General features: G+C 43.9%; 1 long non-coding RNA gene across 2 annotated transcripts in view; it reads right to left on the bottom strand.

Moving 5' to 3' along the window:
* LOC138760383 (uncharacterized) overlaps positions 1-12,928 on the bottom strand; it is a 73,267-nt gene that overhangs the window by 2,016 nt on the left and 58,323 nt on the right. The gene's annotated exons all lie outside the window — the stretch shown is intronic.

Genomic DNA, 12,928 nt, shown 5'->3' with positions numbered 1-12,928 from the left:
AGAATCATTGAGGTAATAACATGAAGATAAGACCTTTTGCCTTTGTCTAGGCAAGGATGCAGAAGAACTTGCCAGCGAGTGCCCAGTCTGTCAAGACTATGTACCAAGACACGAAGCACACCAATCCAAATGTTCCTCACAAAACTATCCCGATGTGTCCACAGAGACCATTGGAAGAAAGGTTCAGCGATCTATCCACTATTGGTGGTTAACCATTTGGGTTCTCCACAGCTCCCATTTATTAGTCTGCATGTTATTGAACTTAGGAAGTTCCTGCAAGCTAACGTTCTTAGTTTTAAACTCACTCAGATCATTTCCCTGGTCTCCTTTCCTAGAAATTGAAAACCAAAATCTGGAATGAAAATAGAAACTGCTGGGAAGTCTCAACAAGCCAACCAGGATCTGTAAATAATATTTCAGGTTGAAGATACTTCATCAGAAATCCTACTTCCAGTAAAAACTGTCATTCCATTTCTTCAAATCTGCTCTTATGATGTCTCTTACCAGACCAGAGCTTCCGAAGATCTCAGCAAATAGAGATATTTAGGAAAGATTTTGCAGAATGTATCAAAGTATAATGATGTGTTTCTCACAGAAGAAATGGAGGGCTCAGGCCCAAAATGTTGGCTATTGGTCTTTGCCTCCTGTGGGCACTGTGGGACATGCGGTGTTTCTCCAGATATTTTGTGTATTTACTATAATATTGGAAGGGTCAGATAACTCATCAGAGACAAGATTACCCTGGGGAACCCTTCCCCAGATGCATGAGCACAACCTGATGAAGGCTCAAGTGCGACGAGTCAAGGTAAAGTGTGACTGGACTCCAAAATGGGACTTTATCTTAATGTGTGGAAGAAGATGGCACTGTGGAAAATATTTGACATTCCTATCAGTGGCAAGGTAGAAATATGTCTGACAATGTACATTGTCACCACTTTAGCTTGGGTCGTTGTTGATTGCTTATCAGATGTTGGTCACAGTAAAAGACAAATAAAGAATAATTTTCATTTCTAAAGCAACTTTTGCATCATTTACATCACTCATTCAGGGGTTCACAACCAGTGATACTATTATCAGTTGTAGACAGTGCTCTAAAGTAAGAAATTCAGTGGGTCAATTTGTCTAGAGGAAGCTCATGGTGTGAATAAGTGCATTGACACTGGCTGTCATCATTTCCATCAGTTCCATTCCCCCACCTATTTCCCTGTCACATTTTCTCCATCGACTATGCCCGATTCTCCAGCCACCACCCTAAATTAGGGGCAGCTTAGAGAAGCGATTAACCTACCAGCCTGGGGGTGGGGGGGAGGAACCCTGAGCCCAGGGAAGGAGCCAATGCAGTCACAGAGAGAAGATGCAAACTCTACATAATGCAGCCGCAGTCAGGGTTGAACTGGGGTCCCTGAAACTGTATAGCCCCAGTGCTCACTGCAGCCTGATTTTGGGTTATTGATATTGGCAAGGGCACCAGCATTAACTTATTCAAATGTTGCTCTTATTCAAAAGAATGCATGGGATATTTTGAATCACTCAACATAGAATCTGCTTTAGCAAATATTTTCTTACTTTTCAAGAGTTGGGGGCAGAATAATTAATTTTCTGTTCAACGTTTTGTAAAGATATCCAGATTTCAGATTTATTGTCAGGATACATATATGACATCATATACAACCCTGAGATTTTTTTTCCCTGCGGCAAGGCAGAATTACCATTTACTGGTAATGGGAAAAAAACTGTAGGTAATGTGCACATATAAACAAATAAACAAATGTAAACAACTGACTTCATGATACAGAGAGGAGAAAAAAAACCAAACAAAAAGTTGAAAATTGAATCTGGAAGAAGACTGGATTGATTGGGCTCTACTTAGAGCAGCTCAAAAGAAGAAACACAGCCATCAAAACCATTTTTTGAAGTGGTAAGCCTTCTGTGTTTATTAAAGATTAGAAAATGGTTTGGGGCATTGGAACTGCTTGACCGATGGACTGTTTTGGTTTTGGAGAGATTGTTGTGCATGTTTGATATCTCAGTGCGACGAATGACACTATGGAGGAGACAGCAGCTATGGCTGCCAAGAAACTGTGTGTCGAGGACATGTAAGTAACAGAGCTAATAAAAGAATTGCAAACGCAACAATTAAATACAAAGGGAAACAAGGCAGATCTACAAGCAAGATGGAGGGAGGATATATATAAAGATATATATAAAGTTTCAGCTGCCTGGAGTATTTTGTGCAGTTTTGGTCACCTTATCTAAGGAAGGATGTTCTTGCAATGGAGGGAGTGCAGAGGCGATTCACCAGGCTGATACCTGGAATGGCAGGAATGACTTATGAGGAAAGATTGCGCAAATTGGGATTGTACTCGCTGGAGTTTAGAAGATTGAGAGGGGATCTCATAGAGACATATAAAATTCTGGCAGGACTGGACAGAATGGATGCAGATGGGATGTTTCCAAGGATGGGAAAATCCAGAACCCGGGGGCATGGTTTGAGGATAATAGGCAAACCATTTAGGACCAAGATGAGGAGGAATTTCTTTACCCAGAGGGTGGCGAATCTGTGGAATTCATTGCCACAAAGGGCAGTAGAGGCAGGTTCATTAAATATATTTAAGAGGGAATTAGATCTATTTCTTCAGAATAAGGGTATTAAGGGTTACGGAGAGAAGGCGGGGACAGGGTACTGAACTTTAAGATCAGCCATGATCTCGTTGAATGGCGGAGCAGGCTCGAAGGGTTGAATGACCTACTCCTGCTCCTATCTTCTATGTTTCTATGTTTCTATGTTTCAGATTGAATTGAACTTAGAAGATAAGGAGGAGCGCAACAAGAAGAAGAAAGGAGGTCAGGGAACAAATAGTGGGGGCACTGACAGTGATTTTTCAAAGATCTCTGGAGGAGAGCATGGTACCACAGGATTGGAGGGTTGCAAATGTTGTTCCATTGTTCAAAAAAGGCAGTAGGTATAGGCCAAGTAATTATCGGCCAGTAAGTTTGAATTCAGTGGTGGGGAAGGTTATGGAGGGTATTCTTTGAGATAGTATATATGCATATCTGGATAGGCAGGGATTGATTAGGGGCACCTAGCATGGGTTTGTAAAAGGAAAGTCATGTTTGACGAACCTTGTTGAGTTTTTTGAGGAAGTGACAAAAAAGGTGGATGAAGGTAGAGCGGTGGATGAAATCTATTTGGAATTTAATAAGGCTTTTGATAAGGTTCCGCAGGGAAGATTAATAAGGAAGGTTCAATCACTATGAATTAGTAGAGAGATTGTGATATGGGTTCAGAGGTGGCTGGGAGATAGACAGCAGAGAGTCATGGTGGACAACTGAATGTCAGGTTGGAAGCCTGTGACAAGCGGGGTGCCTCAGGGATCGGTGCTGGGTCCCTTGTTGTTTATCATTTATATTAATGATTTAGAGGTTAACTGGGTAAGCAAATATGTGAATGATATGAAAATAGGGGGAGTGGTGGATAGTGAGGTAGATTTTCTTGGATTACAGAAGGATTTGGCTTGTTTGGAAGAGTGGGCTGAAAGATGGCAGATGGAATTCAATGTAGACATGTGTGAGGTGTTGGATTTCGGTAAAAATAACCAGAATAGGACATATACAGTTAAGGGCATTGCTTTGAGGTACGCAGAGGAGCACAGGGACCCGGAAGTTATGGTACAGAGTTCACTGAAGGTGGATTCCCATGTAGGCAGGGTGGTTAAGAAGGCATATGGTATGCTGGTCTTCATAAATCATAGTATAGAGTATAGGAGCTGGGAGGTGATGCTGCAGCTGTTTAAGGCATTGGTGAGGCCAGGTTTGGAGTACTGTGCTCAGTTCTGGTCTCCTAATTATAGAAAGGATATAGATAAGGTGGAAAGGGTGCAGAGGAGGTTTACAAGGATGTTGCCTGGCTTACAGCATCTAGAGTACGGAGAAGGATTAAGGAGACTGGGACTTTATTCATTGGAATGTAGACGACTGAGATGGGACTTGATAATTTAAAGTTATGAAAGGAATAAATAAACTAGACATAAACAGACTCTTTCCCCTGAGGGCAGGGGAGGTTGGAACAAGAAGCCATGAGTTAAGGGTAAGGGGGCAACACTTTAGGAGAAATATTAGAGGTGTCTTTTTCACTCAGCGAGTGGTGGCAGAATGGAATGATCTTCCGAATGAGATAGTTGCGGCAGGGTCCCTTTTGTCATTTAAGAGAAGGTTGGGTGTGTACATGGAGGTGAGCGGGTGGAGAGCGGGAGGTTTGAGCTAGTGGAGTTGTTCTAGTGAACCCGTGCAGACTCGAAAGGCCGACATGGCCTGTTTCTGCTTCATAAATAGTTATCAGAAAAACTACAGGAGATGCAGTGACAAAAAGAAAAGGAAGTGCAGGAGGAGCAGCTAAAAATGAAGGAAGATTATCTTAAAAAGCAAAAGAAGCAACTGGAACTGGACAGAAAAATTGCTATTAATAAGGCCAGGTCACAGGCACTAGAAGCTTCAGTGGTACCTGATGCTCAAAGTAAATTATGGAAAACATCAAGCTTTGATGAAGGACCTATTAGATACCAAAGTTTAGCCAGCATTAGAACCGTAATGTTGGCTTGGTCTTGAACTGGACAGGTCCAGGTACAAAGTTGAGCCAGTTATAGAACAAGAAGAAATGCTTGGGCCAGGACTAAGAGTTCTATTGAGAATGTCCTGTCCGGCTGCATCACAGTGTGGAACGGTTGCTGCAGAGAAATGGATCAGAGGTCAATCCACGGGGCCGTAATAGACGTGATCTGATGTCATGTAATTACTCTGACGTTGAGGAGTCTGCTGTTGAAGGGGGAGCAACTGTTCCTGAACCTGGTGGTATAAATCTTGTGGCACCTAGACCTCTTTCCTGATGGCCGCAGCAAGAACAGAGAGTGTAAAAACACAATACTGGAGAAACTCAGCAGACCAGTGTTCTTGATGTAGCGAAGATAAAGATGCATAACTGGCATTTTGTACTTCAGCCCTTCATCAAGGTATGGAAAAATGTCAGCTGGTGTCCGAACAAAAAGGTAAAGGGGGAGCCGTGGGGCGAGGAGCATGGTCCCAAAGGCAGGAAGTAACAGACGGAAATAGGAGGGAGGCCACAGCAGCAAGCAAGTGGAGGAGGAATGGCTGGTGAATAGCGAGGGAAGGAGGGTGGAGAGCTGAGAGAAAGAAGATGAGGGGGAAGGGAAGAGAGGGAGAAAGGAGAGTAGGTTAGCAAAAAGTGGAGAAATCAATGTTGATATCATCCGGCTGGAGAGTGCTTGGATGGAAAGCAGGTGTTGTTCTTCCAATTTACGGTGGTCTTAGTGGGATAATACATGAGGCCACGGACAGACATGTAAGCATGGGAGTGGGACACAGAACTGAAATGGTTGGTCACTGAGCGGTCCCTGAGATGCGGACAGAGTGAAGGTGCTGATCCGAGAGCAGACCATATCCTGGGTGGTGTGGATCCTTCATTGTGACTACTCTCCAAAAGCAGGGTTCCATGTAGATTTTCTTGATGGTGGGGAGAGTTTTGCCTGTAATGTACTGGGCTGTGTCCACAACCTTTTGTCGGGCTTTCCACTCAGAGATATTGGTGTCCCCATATCAGGCCACGATGCAGCCTGTCAGCACATATTCCACTACACATCTGTGGAAATTTGCCAAGGTTTCCAATGTCATACCAAACGTCGGCAAAATCTTGAGGAAGTAGAGGCACTGACGAGCTCTTTTCATGTTGCCATTAGTCTGTTGACTCCAAAAAAGATTCTCCAAGATAGTGACTCCCAAGAATTTAAATTTTCTCAACTTCTCCACTTCTGATCATCCAATGATCACTGGATTGTACACCTCTGGTTTTCCCCTCCTGGCCCGTAATCAACTCCTTGGTTTTGGTGTCATTGAGTGTGAGGTTGTTGTTGGTTCACCATTCAGCCAAGTTTTCAATCCTCCTCCTGCATGCTGACTCATCACTCCCTTTAGTACCACCCACTACCGTGGAAGTGGCAGAGGTGACTAGAATTTTGATTAAAAGATTCTTAGATAAATAGGAAAGGATTAGTAGGCTATTGGTCAAATGCAAATGAATGAGCTCAGGAATGTACCTTGGTTGCCATGGAGAATGCGCCAAAGGGCCCTTTTCCCGCTCAATAGCTCTACGACTCTATGAATGCGAATGGGTGGGGGGGGTATGTAGGGAAGTGGAAGTTGATGGGAATGCTGGAAAGTAATGGGAATGTGAGGGTAATAGGTTACAGAGAAAAGTAATGGAATGGGAACACTTAGTGAGCTGTCACAGACTTTGTTGGGCCAAATGACCACCTTCTATATTGTATGTAACTTTGGAAATATATTTGTGGACAGGGACAGGCCACCTTCAAGTAGCCATTATTTTGTGAATATGTATTGGCATTTTACTTTGGGCATAGAATAAAGAACAGAACTGCACGGGAACAGGGGACCATGATATTTGTGCTGACCATAATGTCAATTTAAACTTATCCTATTTGTCTGTGCATGGTCCAATCCCTCCATCTGCCTGTCTAAAAGCCTCTTAAATATCATATTCATATCTGCATCCAACACCTCCTCTGACAACATGTTCCCAACACTTACCACTCTGGGTAAAGAGTGTTGCCTCGCTCACCTCCTTTTGAATTTTTCACCAATAATCACCTGCCGGTGATTTCCTGGTTTGACCCTATAGCCCTTTCTTAAATCAAGGAACAATGCTGGCTGTCTCCAGTTCACGGACCTGCTGCGGCTGAATAGGATACAGAAATGTCTGACAAGGCCCCAGCAATCTTCTTCACTGCGTCTCTCAATAACATGGGATAGAGCCCAGGGGACTTGTTCTTCAGAAGATACAGCACCTCCTCCTTCTTGACACCAACTTGCCCTAGAACAGGGTGGGCAATCTTTTTTTATTAATTGTGGGCTACATATGGAAAAAAATATAAGGAGTTATGAGCCAAACAATGTTTAGCCCAGCAGTTTTCCACCAGTTGCACTGCAAGAAAAATTATATTTTTAAATCTGAAAACCCCCATGTCATTGAAAATTCATTTTCTATCAAAATAATTTATATGGACACGACTGAATAGTTTAACTGTTGGCATTACAGCAGTTTATTGATATGCTCGCATATTGTAGGCATTTCTGTATCTGCTGCTCTTAAATTTAATTTAAATGAGTACAATAAAACTCCTTAAAATTCTCATTCAGGAAGTGTGGCAAAATAAAAAAGCTGGGTGCAAAATAAGGACAGGAGAAAAGATCAAGAAAGGGACAAGGAAGCTTCCAATATTCCTCTCGAGCTCTCAGTGAATACAGTTCATGGCCCAAGTTGCCTCCTTAATGATTATGGAGCAATGTGTGAAACTCCAGATAGGCTATTAAAGTTAACAGGTTCCATGCAAATCAAACAAACACACCTTCCCTTGACTTCTGAGAAAAAGCATTCATTTTCCCACCGTGTGTGAAATTCTCAGCTCTCCCATTCCATTTTCTGTCTGTTCCACCACGTTTTATTAAATATTTTATTTACAGTTTTAAATCATATGACATTGATTATAATATACTAATACAAACATCACATGATTAAATAAACCCCACCCCCCACCCCACTAACACCCTCCCTCCTCCCCTACCCACCTAAAAGAAAGAAAGAAGGAGATTGTCACCATAAACAACCATAATCAACGTTTTAGCTGTGGAAGTGAAGACATCCACCAGAGCGACCGAGAGATCAAATTTTAATACCATGAATTTTCCGCTATGTTTAATCAACTGAGGTAAACATTTTCATCGATGACTAACATTTCAATGTCCGGTCTAGTGGTTGTTCAAAATGGCAGCGACATCTAATGTTGAAACTAAGAAGTGCTATGTACATATAGTGTGTAGCCACTGATGTCACAGTGAGTAATTCGAGAGGAGAGAGTAATGAGTCGAAGTTGAGAGGAATTTCAAACAAAACTCTTTAAAGATGCGTGCAACATTTAAAAAAAAACCCCGTGTCATGCATCCCGATGATGTCACCGCATTGTGACATCATGGCGTTCGACAGCCAGTTCGCTGGAACTTGTAGTGCTGCTACATGGCCCAAACAAACCCCTCCCCCACTCAGAAAGGTCCAGTTCATTTGTCTTTGGTGGTCGGTCACTCCGTGTAACTCTTGGGGTGTGGCACAGGCCGTTCTAAGTCAATGTGTGCAGGTTTTAACCGGTCCACTGTGAATGTTTGAGGTTGTCCCCCAATGTCTAAGATGCATGTTGTCCTAGATTTTCATAGCACTTTATATGGTCCTTCGTAAGGTGTTTGTAGGGGTGATCCATGTGTCCCCCATTGGATGAAAACATACACAATCTCAGAATTCCTTGGAAATGAAAGGTATTGGAGCTAGTTTTCCTATCCACTCCTGCAGCTTCCATAGTGTCACTGATGACTGGTCTTCCTGTCCATGAGGAGATGGCAGAAACTCTCCAGGGACGACCAGAGGTGCTCCATACACCAACTCTGCTGACAATGAGTAGAGGTCTTCTTTAGGCACTGTTCTGATGCCTTGTAGACCCACAGAAATTCATCTGCCCAATCTGGTCCCTGTAAGTGAGCCATAAGTGCTGCCTTCAGGTGCCTAAGGAATTGCTCTAACATACCGTTGGACTGTGGATGATAGGAGCTGGTGGAGCTGTGTTCCAAGGAGTCTAGATAAAGCAATGATAGCAGAGGTAAACTGTGGACCTCTGTCCAAAGTGACATGTGCAGGCAGACCAAAATGAGAGACCCAGGATGAAACAAAAGCTCTTGCACACGACTCAGTTGAAGCATTGACCATGGGAACTGCCTCCGGCCACCCTGTAAACCAGTTGATGATGGTGAGTAAATATCTGAAATACCTGGACACTGGGATTGGGCCGACATGGTTGAACCTGTGCTTTGGCGGTTCGAATGGTTGGAGCGGAGCCTTCATACCTTCAACTTCTGGGAGTCCACGCACGTCCTTGCCCAGCGAGTGATGTATTTTTTCAGGGTGCACCAAACAAATTTATCAGATACCAGGCAGAATGTTGACCTAATGGAAGGATGTGATAAGCCGTGAATGGCATCAAAAATATGGCGCCTCCGTGAGGCGGGAACGATGGAGCTTGGTTGTCCTGTTGAGGCATTGCAAAGTAGCGTATTGCCCTGAGGTCTGAAAGCCAAGTCCTGGAGCTGCAGGTTTGTAATAGCCGTCTGGTAGTCAGGTATTTCTGCGTCTTGCTGTTGAGCCTCTGCCAGGGTGAAAGAGTCAACACATTGGGAAAGTGCGCATACTCGTTGAAAAGCAGCACGGGGGAGAGCATCAGCCACCACATTCCTTTTTCTGGAGATATGCTGTATCTTCATAGAGAATTCTGAAATGTAGGATAAGTGACGCTGCTGACGGGATGACCGAGGGTCCAAAGCTTTACCGAAAGTGAAAATTAATGGTTTATGGTCTGTAAAGACTATAAAGTCTCTGACCTAGAGGAAATACTGAAAGTACCTGACTGCCAGGTAAAGCACCAGCAGCTCCTTATCGAAGGTGCTGTATTTGGTCTCTGCATGGTGAAGCCATAGATTGAAGAATGCTAGTGGCTTCCATTGTTTATTCATGTATTGTTCTAGCACTCCTTCTACCACCACGTCAGACATATCTGTCGATAAGGCGGTTGGTGCGTCCATCTGCGGGTGACTCAGCATGGTTGCACTTGCTAATATAGCCTCCTGAAAGGTATTGGTAGTTGTCTCCATCCAGCAAAGTTATTTTTTATTCTGAGATATCAGGTCAAAAAGGGACTTCATGACATGTACCACAGCTGGAATGAAACGGCGGTAAAAATTTACCATCCCAAGGAAATCTTGGAGACCCTGGAGCGTTGATGGCTTTGGGAATTTCGTTATGGCCTCCCCTTTAGCAGAACCATGTGATTCTGTGTCCCAGGAATTCGATGGTCGACTGTCCAAACTGGCACTTTGCCGGATTAACCGTGAGCCCGAACCCTTGCAAGCAGCTAAAGAGTAAACACAAGGGTTTTGAATGCTCTTGGTGGGTGTGGCTGGTGACAATAATGTCACCTAACTGGATGAAAATGAAGTCCATGCCACTCTTCACTGCATCCATCAGGCACTGAAAGAATGTGGATAGCATTTTTCAGCCTGAAGGGCATCTGCAAAAATTCAAATAAACCGAACGGCGTTACAATTGCTGTCTTAGGCACTTCTAGGTTAACAGGTATTTGGTTGTAACCATGCATCAAATCTATTTTTGAGAAAATCCTAGCCCCATAAAGATGTGCTGTAAAGTCTTGTATATGGAGCACGGGATAGCAGTCTGCTGTTGTGCCTGTAATCGCTGCAGGGTCTCCAGCTTCCTGTGGCTTTGGGCACCATATGTGATGGTGATGTCCATGGGCTTTCTGACCTGTGTATAATGCCTAATTCCTCCATTTTAACCAACTCCTACTTCACAAGGCGCAACTTTTCAGACGGCAGTCGACAGACTCTGGCATATGCAGGTGGTCCTTGGATCAAAATATGGTGGTTTACACAAGGTTTCGCATTAGCAGTGGAGAATTGGGGAGTGATGACATCAGCAAAGTCTTTGAATATTCTGGCGAATTTGTTCTTCATACATTCGAGGGCATGCAAGTGCGGGGTAACCTTGAATCTCTGAGACGGAAGGTTTGAAAAGTTGTGCTGACCACCGAGCAGCGTCCTTTCATTTCCATCATTAGGGATTGGGCGCAGAGGAGGTCTCCTCCCAGCAATGGCCAGGACATGGCAGCAAGCGTGAACATCCATGTAAACTTGCTGCCGTGGAATTTCACAGCCACAGTTCTTGTCCCATACATACTGATAATGCTGTTATTTACAGCTATGAGGTCAGGACCTGCTGCTCTGGTACGAGTCTTGAATCCTGAAGGAGGATGGACACCAACATCCAAACCAGTGTCCTTGAGGAATTTTCATCTTGAGAGGTCATCGCAGACATAAAGTGGGCTGTTTCAGTGGCCAGCCGTCGTAGCCATTACCGATAGCTGGCCTGGACGTTTCCCGAGAAACCACAAGGAGCATGGCATTTGTGGGTACCAGCACCACAACAATCGTGACAGAAGCACATCTGTCCGGTGGAGACCATGTTCTCGTCGTTGGGACTCAAAAGTTTGGTTCCTTCGGCTGGGATGCATATTTTATTTTATGGGCTTCACACCCTGCTGTTTCATGCACCACAGGATGTCCACCTGTGCAGCAACTGCTCGAGGGTCGGGAAATCCTCACTGGATAACATGAGGGGGATGTCTACTGGCAAATGCTCTAGAAATAGCTGTTCAAAGAACAAAAATGGCTTGTGGCCATCTGCCAGTGCCAACAAGTTACCCATAAGCTCTGAAGGGACGCAGTCTCCCAGGCCGTTGATGTAGACTCCAGAGAGCCATAAATATGCAGGACAAGTGCTTTCAGCATCTCATACTTGCTGTGCGATGGTGATTCCTGAAGGAAATTCATAACACCATTGGCTATGTCCTGGTCCACTTGGTAATACTTGGTGGCGTCCACCTCTATTTTTCTGATGTGGAATTGTGCCTCAGCCTGTCTGAACCAGACTTTGGGTTGCGATGTCCAGAAGACAGGCAGTTTTAGGGATACTGCTGCGCTGTCCATTGGACCTGTCGGGATCACCAATTGTAGTCACTGATGTTGCAGTGGGTAATTCAAGAGGAGAGAGTAAAGAGTCGCAGTTGAGAGGAAGTTCAAACAAAACTGTTTACAGACACGAGCAACCTTTTCAAAAACCCTGCATCAGGTGCCCAGATGATGTCACCGCATCATGACATCATGACGTTTGACAGCCGATCCGCTGGAACTTGTAGTGCTGCTACAGTGCAATTTATTGTTAGAGACTACAGTATGCTATAATATTTTATTTTTAAAATTCACCCACTTAAAAATGGACAATGGTCTGCAGTTGGCCTGGGGGCCATAGTCTGGCTACCCCTACCCTAGAATTTCAACATTCCCTTCACTGATCCCATTCTACATTCTTTGATGTATTCTGATGCAATGTATTCATTTAGTAATGTGGTGATATGTAATTACACCACGAGGTCACCAGGAGTCATCCTGGTAACCTTGTATATAAAGCAGTCCAGAGCTACGTTAATCTTGCAGAGAGACAAGACCTCTTACTGTACATATTAGTTTATTAAATTGTACTGACAATAACCAAACCAGCAGTGCGAGTATAAGACAGCTTTAATAAACTAATATGTACACTAAGAGGTCTTGTCTCTCTGCAAGATGAACCTGGAAGGCTAGACTGTAGCTCTGAACTGCTTTATATACAAGGTCACCAGGATGCCCCTGGTGACCTTGTGGTGTAATTACATATTACCACAAGTAACTTGCTCACTTCCCCTGTCTCCTGGCATAAATGGCCACATTTGGCCGATGAGTGGCCCTACCCCCTTCTCAAGCTACCCACTTGTTTCACATGTATTTCTAAAAATGCCTTTGAATTGCCCTTAATCCTACTGGCCAAAGACATTGCTAGGTGATGAATTAAAACATCTGCAGTATTCTACAGGAAAGGGCTGCCAGTCAATGGGAGGAAAGTATCCATGCTGCTTTAAGTCTTTTCCAGCTGTGACCATGACATCATCTTTATTCATCGTGGATAAGCTGCTCCTCATCTTCGGTACATCCACAGGAAGCAAAATAATAGAACTACGAGCTTGGAATGCAAACCAGCATGCAAATCTGTAATTACCTTCTGATTGGAACAGCTGATGAAATAATTAACTAAATATTTTCTGATCATAGAACTGATAAACACAAACATGCAAGTCGATTAGCGGCATAATTTAAGCAGAACGTACGGAGCATAGCCTTGGAACGATCTGTT

The sequence above is a fragment of the Narcine bancroftii genome, chromosome 4 (genome assembly GCF_036971445.1).
Source record: "Narcine bancroftii isolate sNarBan1 chromosome 4, sNarBan1.hap1, whole genome shotgun sequence".
Taxonomy (NCBI): domain Eukaryota; kingdom Metazoa; phylum Chordata; class Chondrichthyes; order Torpediniformes; family Narcinidae; genus Narcine; species Narcine bancroftii.
The sequence above is the reverse complement of the archived record's forward strand: the minus strand, read 5'-3'. Positions and strand labels throughout refer to the sequence as shown.